At 32.7% G+C, this 11239-nt stretch overlaps 1 long non-coding RNA gene across 1 annotated transcript; it reads right to left on the bottom strand.

Moving 5' to 3' along the window:
* Positions 1-1399: 1399 nt before the first annotated feature.
* Positions 1400-8727, bottom strand: LOC129230038 (uncharacterized). Its single transcript, XR_008581144.1, has 5 exons — positions 8606-8727; positions 6169-6271; positions 4542-4621; positions 2415-2505; positions 1400-1503 (listed from the first exon to the last, which is right to left on the bottom strand). It is a non-coding gene; the product is annotated as an uncharacterized LOC129230038 (long non-coding RNA).
* Positions 8728-11239: the final 2512 nt, after the last annotated feature.

Genomic DNA, 11239 nt, shown 5'->3' with positions numbered 1-11239 from the left:
AAGTAACGTAATGGAAATTAGATCAGGACTGAAAATTTTATTTCATTGAAATGGATATTTTGTTGCAAGGGGATTTCACAGTATGGTGTTTTAAAATTGAATGAATCACGTCTATTAACACTATAGATATCAACTATGCCAGCAGAATTCAATACAATAAAAGTAAGGGTTAAAAAAAGAAAATTCTCATCAATTTTACATCCCACAACACCATATTTTTACTACAACATATTATAAATTTTTCAACATTTCAGAAGTAAATTACAATGCATTGATTTGTCTTTAAATATATTTTTATTTACTTAGTCAAACAAAGTTATTACACAAAATACACAATAAATACATTATTGCATGAATATAAATTCACGTAATGTAGTTACAATAAAAACCTCATTTTAAAAAATCCATAAAAGCTTAGTCAGAAAAATTGAAAATGGAATTTCAACACATTGTTAGTTTTATATTGTGAGTTTTAAGGTATGATTGGTTCTGCAATTGTATAGATTTTTAATAACATTTTATAATGAATTTCTAACAACAGGCACTTTCCATTATTTATTGAACAATACAGAAGGCATATATTGCAATTGGAAGTCTACTTTTTGGTTGGTTACTCAAATAAATTTACAGTAGTACAAGTTATAAGATGAAAAATATACTGAAAAATATATACATAGATAAAGAATATTTTACCTAAATCTTCAGTAGTAATAATAATAAAAATAAATTAGCTAAACAAACATACAAAATAAATATTAATTTTACTAAATTTGATTAAAATTTTGATAAAATCAATTTTAAAAACTTTCAACAAACTTTTTTACGTCAATATTTTTAAGGTACAAGTTCCTTCTTTTGGCGTGCATATAAATTGTTTATTGTACTTTATATATTTTAACTGTGTGGGTAATATTAACATTCTTTATTCTTGCTCAAATTTTTAACAAGACATTTGATTACATTATATAAATGAACTTTGAAACTTGAAAATAGAATTGATGAGAGAATCAACATTTTATAGCATAAAATATTGCATTTATGTGTTTTAAAATTTAAAGAAACCCTTTCATAACTGCAAAAAAATTGTCAGATTCAAGAGTTTAATGATTAAGTGGAGTTGCACTCAAATTAGCTCTTACAGCTCGACACTTAATGCATCAATAAAAGTGTTACTTGTAATCATATAAAAGTCAGCAACATCTTTCAATTGTGCTTAAGATGTTGCTTTCCTCATTAATTGCTTCTGCATGCAGGTAAGTTATTAATTTCTTATTCTCTCCTTTCATTCGAGATTTGTAACAAAACATTTGATTGCATTATATACAAGGATTTATCAATTTTAAAAGTATTTTTTGGACAGGAAAAAATACAATATAAATTACATTAGAATACATGCAAATAAACTCCAACACCAAAACAGAACACTTGTGAAGCTTGAGATCACACATGATTGCAAAACTATAGTCCCTGTTGTTTTTGCACTGAAATTCATTTACTCTGCAACTGAAAAAAAAAATAAATAAATAAAATATTCAGTATAAAGTACAATGCTCTTAATACTAAGAATGAAACACAACATGCAAACAAAAGTTTGGAGAACAAGACTTTTTCAAAACTAGGAGGACAAGGATGTGATGCTGTATACTATTTTTTAAGAAACCTTAAAAAGATAAAAGTGATATGAACTTAGCGGTAGCATTAGCATAGTTTCAACTACTAGTTTGTCTTTTATCTTACTCTTTATTGGAGGATTCCATATTTTCAGAGTTTAATTGTAATTTATTGGCCTTTTTCATACTATAAAAGTTGAAATACTAGCACATAGCATTTGTCATTTTGGTTTCTGAAGTTCAGGTCATAAACACATGCTTTATTCCATTGCATTAACTTAATGATCAGTGAGAAAGAAGCGTCTCAAATCCAGTCTGCTCACAAAGCAAAATACTGTAACAAACAATCTCAAAGCATGAGATTAGTCACCAAATATTTTACTCCAGTTATAAAATATTGAGAAAGTTTCTTAAAAAGTACGGAATTTATTAAGAATATTAAACATCAGGAAAAACAAACTAAAGCCAGAGATTTGGCAGAAAAGCGGAAATCTACAGCAAAAATCGGAAGAGTTCGCAACCCCGATTTCGTTTTTGATTTGGCAGCTTCTTCCTTCTATCCAATCAATAAAATTCGAGGGATCATTTAAATTTTTATTCACATTGTGCTAGTAATTTTTTTTTTTTTTTGACTGGAAAGACCGAGTCTTTTCAGGTTTCTGCATGTACAAAACATAAACTTAGCTCTTTCAGGGCCGTTAGAAACCAAAATTGATCTCTTTTAAGCACCAACCAAGCATTTGAGTAAATCATTTTGAGGAAACATGAACTAACATTGATTTGTTAAAAAAATTGCCATGGTACCTGAAGGCACTCGGGAATAAGATACGGCCTCTTCGTCGGATTCGTCATCAACATCTGCCACTGTCCGACGATTCATCACTTTATAGGAAGCCTGAGAAAGAAAAGAAAATAGATTGGTACTGACTGGAGAAACTTTTTTTCATAAAATCAGGTAATACAGTCTGTAACAGATTTTCTCTCCAATATCGAAGAGTTACATATCGTCACCTCAAAGCAACATTAGGATATCTTAGTGTTATTTGTGGGATTAGATGTCTTAGTGTTGCTCTGAGGCCACGATAAAAAGCCTATTAAGAATGCAGCATCGAAGTTTATAGGTGTAACCTTAGGTCACATCAGTGGCGCAGCAAGGGGAGGGGGTTAAGGGGTGAAAACACCCCCCAGAGCCATTGATTTTAGCATAGATGCAAATTCTAATACAGTTGTTTATGCATATGAAAGGGTTTTTTGATAAAACCCTCCAGAAGATATTTTTGATCACAAAATCCCCTTCAGAAGGGATTTTTGATCAAACAAACCCTCTCCAAAAGGTATATTGCAGGAAAGCGTAAAAAGTTTGGTGCATGCCCACTCTTATAACAGAGACCCGCTCTTATAACACTGGTTAATATTTATAAAGAAATGCTTTTGTGGGATTATATTGTTATGATTCAATGTGAAATAAAATTCTTCATACAATGCAGCAATAACGTCAAAATTACAATTTTTTGGACTTGGGTTAATCTGGTTCTGAGGTACAGATATTGTTTCAAAAAGTTTTATGAGTTTCTAATCGATGAAGTTCAGATAATCACATTCCTTTTTGTTGATGGCGAGTTCACTCTCCTGACTTATACCTATTGTACGTTTTTCATGGTATCACATCTATACTAGAATTCAGCAAGATATAGATCTAAAAATAGATGTAATAGATGTACAAAATACAAATGTGATGACCAGCAACAGGCTCTGGGCCCAGCTAGGCTGGTCCTAGTCAATTTACAATCCCCAGTGGAGATCAATGGCCCTCTTACTATCTACTCCCGTACTCATTACCACCTCTTCTGGTAAGCTGTTCCAAGGTCCCACTGCCCTGCTAAAATAATAATTTTTCCTAATACCCACGTTAGCCTGAGCTTTAAATAGCTTAAAACAATGACCCCTTATCCTATTTTCAGTGCTAAACTTCAGCCACATAACATCTTTCATTTTAATAAATTTAAACAACTGAATCATGTCCCCTCAATCTCTTCTTTGCTCAAGACTACATTTTTAGCCTTCTAAGCCTGGAATCATAGTCTAAATGAGAAAGTCCATTTATTAGCCTTGCAGCCCGCCTTTGAACTCTTTCCAATACATTAATATCTTAAAATATCTTGCATGTAAAATAGATGCAAGATTTAGATGTAAAATCTATAAAGAATGCAGCATCAAAGTTTATAGGTGTAACCTTTAGTCACATTATCACTGTACTATATTGCAGGAAAGCATAAAAAGTTTTATACATACAAAGGATGGGACCCACTCTTATTACACTGGTAAATATTTATAAAGGAAATGTTTTTATGATATTATGTTCTTATGACTCAATGTGAAATAAGATTCTTCATACAATGCAGTAATAACATGAAAATAACAATTTTTTGGACTTAGGTTAATCTGGTCCTGAGGTACAGATATTGTTTCAAAAAGTTTTGATATTGCAATAGATATGCTTTTAATTCATGAAGTTTCAGATAGTCACAATCTTTTTCTTTGCTGGAGAGTTCACGCTTCTGACTTAAACCTATGGTACATTTTTCATGGTATCACATCTATACTAGAATTCAGCAAGCAACAATTTGTAATCTATTATTATCAAAGGTAAAGTAAGAAATAACAACGTCAAAAAGCACAATTGCAGATTACTGGACAGGTGTTTTGGCGTTACAAGGAACGCATTTTTCAATGCATAAGAAATGAGCTTATGGATGAAAGATATGGATGAAGGATATCTTTTCACCTTGTTGTTTTGGTGAGACTAATTAAATATACACTTCAATAAATTTAGATTCTTTCTAGATGCATCAAATGACATTTCAAAAAAAAAAAAAAAAAAAAAAACAGATTGGATAACAAAACCTCTAAATCACCAATGAAAGCACTTACATTTGTTTGCTTTTTATCTTGGTTTTGCAGAATTTGTCTTCTAATTTCTGCCAAAGAACTGAACAGATTCTCTGGTTTTACTATAAATGATAAATACAAGCAAATAAATACAAGATGTGTAAATTTTTTGTAGCGCATCATCAAAATTGTGATAGGATTCAATGAAACAAAAGCAGATAGATAAGATTTTAATTTTTTCAATGAATTTTAACATGCTATAACAAGAAATATGACAATGTTTAAAATACATTTATATTTTAAAAAAAGAAAGAAAACCCTAAAACAACATTGAAACAATAAATAAACCACTTGGAAGTATATAACATTCACTAGTGTCTTAAACTCAAATTCAAATTAAAAAGATTAAGAAAATGAGTAAACATTTAGTTAGTTGAACATAATAATTGAAAGTAATTATTTTTTCATACAAATGCTCCTTATTTTATTTATTCTTTATTTTATCTTATATTTCTTGAAAAAATATTTTAAAAGAATATTATATATTTTTAACAGTGAAATTACTTGTCAAAAGCTGCTTTAACTATATATATATTTTTTAAATTACTGGTCATTTAAACAATTTAGTAACTTTATGCTACTTAAATATGTTAGTGTTTCCAAATTAATTTTGTATTTGAAATTAAAAGATTTAATGAAAATAAAAAGACTTACTTTACTTTGAAATTAAACTAATAAACAGTTCAAATGAAAATAATACAATTAGATGCAGAAAGATTGTTCAAAGAAAGTTACATAGAAAACATTCCTTTGGAAGACCATGAAATAAAAACGTCTTTCAGAATCAGATTGACATTTCAAAAAAAGCAAGAACTTTAAAAGTTGAAACAAAAATATATTTCTACTGCAAGCCCGTGTCATTTCCCCCCCCCTCTTCCCCCACTTTTGCTTTCAACTGAGCTCTGTATCTTATTATAGAGAAAACAAAACATCTATTAGCATTCAATGAGCTTCGGGATCAGAATGCAAACTATGCCTGAGCACCCAAACTAGATTCAAAAGAAATTTTTTTGCAAAAAAAAATAAATAAATAAATAAATAAATAAAAAAATAAAATGAAATAAAATAAAATAAATAAATAAATATAAATAAATAAATAAATAAAAAACTGATAAGTGATTTTTTTAAATTAAATATTTTAAAGTCATGCAAGGATATCTTACTGAATACTTAAGAAGTTGCTACAAAATTGATTTCACTTCCTTATGCTGAATAATATTGAGATTGCAAAATTTCACCACACAGTAGCACTTTAAATATCTGTACCTCAGAGTCAAAAGTCACATTATGATAATTTTACAGTAGAGATAAAAAACTTTTTTTCTGGCGCATGCAAAGCAGGGAACGCACGCTCTTTTAAATCTATTAAAAAATTGAAAAGGATTGTTTTTTAAGAATTACATTTACATGGCTTGATGCAGAATAGGCTTATACATAGAATGCGCTATTAAATGGAAAATCACATTTTTTGGACTTGCGTCAGTCTTGCTCTGAGGTACAGATATAATGCAAATAGTTTGGAGAAATTTTGGGCAAAAATTTTATGTTTCAGGAAAATTTCAAGCTTAGAAAGTTTTTAGGCACTCATGCAAATCACAGAAAAATTTACCTTGAGCCAGGGACTGTATGGGGGTGATCGTACGTTCCATCAGCTCTTTTGTCCTGACTGCAGGAACGGGAGGGGATGGACTGCGCCTCTTCTGCAGGGATTCCTATGAAAGAACAGAGCATAGATTATTCAGGAGGGAGATATTTCATTCTGATTACCGTATTACCCCACATTATCCGGCATGCCCCAAAAATGGAGGTTAGGAAAAAAAATAATACTACAAAAAATATATATTCAGCTTAAAAATGAATATAAGTTCTATACATATCTTATTTGTATTAATACAGATTAATTTTGTAAATATATTTACTTACAATTTAATTTGTCATTTCAACAAGAGAAAAATATTGCTTAATAACAAATAATTTTATAAAAATTAAATTAAAACTAAGTGCGCAAACAATTAAGCAGTAAGTTACCGTCCCTAAACCAGTGTGCTAAAGAATTTAAAATGGCTATTCCATAAATAAAAATTAAACTAAACTCTCTAAAAGGAACCTAAAGTAATTCATTAAAAAAAAATTATGAACAAATTGTAGTAACGGTGATTGCTTCCATTAATAATGACCTACCATAAATAACAAGCACATATTATATGCAATTCATTTTTTTTTTTTTTTTTTTGAAAGCGGGTTACTTTCGGAATTTATTTATTTTTACTTACAGTGGTTTGCTTCCTGCACAAATAATTGAATGGTGAATTTTGCTTTTGTTTTGTTGCAAAATAAACCTCAAATTATCCAACATTCTGTAAAATTTGAATTTCCCGGCATTCTGGTCAACCTCCCTTTTTTCTGTCATGCCAAATAATGCGGGATAATACGGTACTTGCGAACAAGTACTCTAACTCACATGATATCAGGAAAAGTGCATTCATTTACCTATTATAAACTAGTGGTACCTGCACAGCTTTGCCGTAGTATAAAATTAAAAGGTCATTTGGTTTGCCTGCATATTTACAAATAATGGATGATGAATTTCTCGCCCAATTTGCTACGTTCATTTGCTCGCCCATGTTACGGTTTCACATTATGATAATTTCGTAATTTTCTCTTCCACGTTATGATAATTTACTGGGTAAAATGTTCTTAAAATTGGAATAGAATACAGAACAAAATTGAATTTTCGAAAAATCGCTTCAAGGTGCACACCCCCATGCTACAAACTAACTTTGTGCCAAATTTCATGAAAGTCGGCCAAACGGTCTAGGCACTATGCGCGTCACAGAAATCCAGACAGACTTTCAGCCTTATTATTAGTAAAGAAGAACACAAATCATTCACGTGGGAGACATTTCATTCTGATTATTTGCACACAAGTACTCTAACTCACATGATGTCGGTAAAAGTGAATTCATTAACCTATTTCTAAATATTTAATCAAACTCAAACTTTAAGCAGTCAGTTGCTGCCCATAAACCAGGACTATGGCAGAACTACATGTGATATACTGACAACTTGGTTATGACATCCAGAGACTGCTGTTTCGTCCCTTGTTATGGGCTCATTGGTCTGGAATAGTCAATAACCAAGCTGGAGGCAGATATCATCTCATTGAAGCTGAGAGTGCCAACAAACTGGAAGCTAAAACAAATTTAGCACACCAGCAAGAGTCTACAGCAATGCACAGCATTTTGTCAGGGGTGCCCACTAAGGGGAGGGGGGGGGGCGTGGAGTAGACAGTGGCATTGAAGTTTTTATGTGGGGTTGTTTGTTTTTGGTGGTGAGGCTATTTTGCTCATTTTGGAGGAGGGGGCTTTGCACTATTTAGGGGGGTTGCACCCTTGCTCTTAGAGGAGGGCACTCGATTTTGAAATGAAGGGTTAGAAACGAAGAAGGTCGGAAATGCTGTTTACCATTTAACAAATATAAAACCAACAAAGCACAAAAATGCATTTAATAACTTTCTTCAGCTCAAAAACATTTGGTATCTGGTTGTACAGATGCATATCTTGTGTTAAAACTGGAAAGTTCTTTTACAGACTCAAGCTCCGTAAGTTTTGGAATGACAATTTTAAAACCGAATGTTAAATAAGGCATAAATTGTTTAGTCTTACTTGAATTTCAGATAATTTAATGGGAGCAACCAGGCCTGTCATTTCAAATTTCCTTGGGGGGGGGGGGGTATTTTATCAGGAAACAAAAAACACAACCAATTATACGTAAAAACACACGAATTTTCAAGGGCGGGAGGGTTGACCCTTCTTAAAGACCCGGCCTGAAAGCAACTTTTATCTTTATTGCAGTCACAAAAATCATATTACATACAGAAAAAGGAAAAATAACATATTTATACAGTAAAATCAAGAGACTGCATTTCATGAATAATATAAACTTGATTTATAAAAAAAAAATAAAATCTAGCCACAAGTAGAAGAGCATTAAATAAAATGATATTCATACATAGTTCTAAGAAACACTCAAAGCAGGAAACCTACACTATTTGAGTATCCATTTTCGCCATGAGAATGAACTTCAGTAGACTTCCGTTTCCTCAGCTCAGCATCTCTTTTTTGGAATTCTTCCAACTGCTTTGCAAATTCTTGCTGACGACGAAGCTGGAAAAAAGATTTCAATCATATGTTAGCATCAACAGAATGTGTATTCAATTTCCGAATGAGCATCAGGCATTAAGAGACAGAAGTCTACTCAAATGCAGGTTTTTCAACAAAATAAAAACAATCACACAGTGAAACTAAACGTTTGTCAAGAACTACAATTGGCCTGATTTCTCAACCAGTTAGGGTAACGGCACCCAGGGCCAGATTTGGAAGTGTGGAGGTCCCAGGGCAACGAAGGAGTGGAGGCCCCTAATCAGGGTTCGAAAAGATAATAATATTTTCAAAAATATCCAATTCTAATATTATCAATATTATATCGATAATAATATTATTTTTATGCAAGCATTCTTTGTAGATGTGACAGCAAGGCTTGTCACAATTGAGCGATGAAAAGAAATGCAACGACAAAGAATCAATTTAGTGTCTTGCGCGCAACCTAGGTGGCAGCACCAATTAACAGCACACTGAGAAACCGGTCGCTCGTTGGTAGAACAAGAGCGCGGGAATTCATTCTGCCATTTTTGCCGAGTGAAAGATGTGTTCGTGAGAGAAGAGCTCGGACACCATGCCTGGAAGAGGAGGAAAAGGAGATCTTCAAAAATAATTTATCGCCCAGTTTAAGTATGTAAAGCCTCCTGAAGCCAAAGCAGAATGTGACCTACTCCTTTTAGAATTAAAAAAGGATCGAACAAGATTGACAAAATTTGACCTAGTGAGATGCCCCCGAGAAGCAAGTACAACAGGTTTCTTTTTCCTTGCCGGAGATAGCTGATCGAGACACCTCTCAATTTTCCTGCCACCCAGGGATAGAAACCCAACGATGATACTTGTTCCGACTGCAGTGTCCCGTTGTCAACGTCTACGCCCCGGCACGACTCTGAATTCTACAGCCCCAGCCATGTGGTGAAATGGCGCGGCGTCCCGGCGGCCATTTTGTTCTGCTCCCTGTTGACTGAACGAGAGACTCCCGCTCCATCATCATGCCTGCTCGCGAAGAGTTCCACCTACAGAAATAGTGCTTGTGGCCTTGTCAGGCAGAAAAATAAGTAAAAAAGTAAGAAAAAAAGGTGGCTAGACGGACGTCGATTCCGTGGCCCCGCATCTGATTGATTAGTGCTCTTTCTGCGCCCATCATGACTTTTCTAGTGATTCTGAACAATCCACGCTTCAGGGGATTTTATTTGGGGGGATCATTTTAATTGTTCATGCTTCTTAATCACCTATTTATTTTAGTCAAGATGAGATAATAATAAGTCTGAGTTCACCATGAACTCATGAAATGTTTTTATATGTCCTCGGAGGTGCACCCCTTATAATTGTTGGCTACAGTGTTGGGCATCAACTAAAAAAATCAACTAAATTTGTAATTGATTGATTAGTTGACTAAAGTAATCTGACTCCCATTTAGTTCAGACTAATATTTTAAAAATTTAATTCAATTGCAGACGAAGATTAACGTTAGTTTAAACTAACTCGTTAGTTGACTAAAAAAAACTAATTTAGTTCAGATTGATTTAGTTCAGATTAAATTAATCAGATTGAATTTAGTCAGACTAAAAGTAATCAGATTAAAAGTAATCAAATTGATTTGATTACTTTTTTAATTCAGATTAAATTCGTAAAATATAAATATCACATGAACAGAGGCACATTTGTATTTCTTCGTGTATATATATATTTATGCAAGCATACACGAGTTAATGCGTGTACATACGACTACGTGCGGGTATATACGTATATAAACGTGTTATCCCGCGTATGTTCGTGTACGGAGGTATATTTGAAATTTTAAGTAAATATACATATTTATGTGTGCATACACCAGTAAATACGTGTATATACGGGTATGTACCTGTATATAAGAGTATGTACGTGTACACATAAGAATATGCGTTTAGATACGTGTTACCCCGAGTATACTCGTGTAAAATGGTACATTTGTATTTCTACGTCATATTCCAGCGCGCGTATACGAGAAAGTACGTGTATATACAAGTATGTTCGTGCACACACGAGAATATGCTTATAGATATGTGTTACCCCGAATTTACTCGTGTAAAGAGGTACATTTCTATTTAAACGTGTATATACATATTTATGCAGGCATATACGAGAAAATACGTGTATATACGAGTAAGTACGTGCACACACGACAATAGGCTTATAGATACGTGTTTAACACGAGTATACTCGTGTAAGATGGCACATTTGTATTTCTACGTGTATGTGCATATTTTATGCGTTTATAAGCGAGTAAATACGTGTATATACGAGTATGTACGTGTACACACGATTATGCGTATAGATACGTGTTACCCCGAGTATACTCGTGTACAGAGGTAAATTTGCTTTTAATTGTGTATATACATATTTATGCGTGCACACAAGCGAAGATACGTGTATATACGTGTACACATGAGAATATGCGTATAGATATGTGTTGCCCCGAGTATACTCGTGTAAAGAGGTACATTTGTATTTCTACGTTTATATACATATTTAAGCGTGCAT

The sequence above is a fragment of the Uloborus diversus genome, chromosome 9 (assembly GCF_026930045.1).
Source record: "Uloborus diversus isolate 005 chromosome 9, Udiv.v.3.1, whole genome shotgun sequence".
Lineage (NCBI taxonomy): Eukaryota > Metazoa > Arthropoda > Arachnida > Araneae > Uloboridae > Uloborus > Uloborus diversus.
This window is presented reverse-complemented; position numbering and strand designations above follow the sequence as displayed.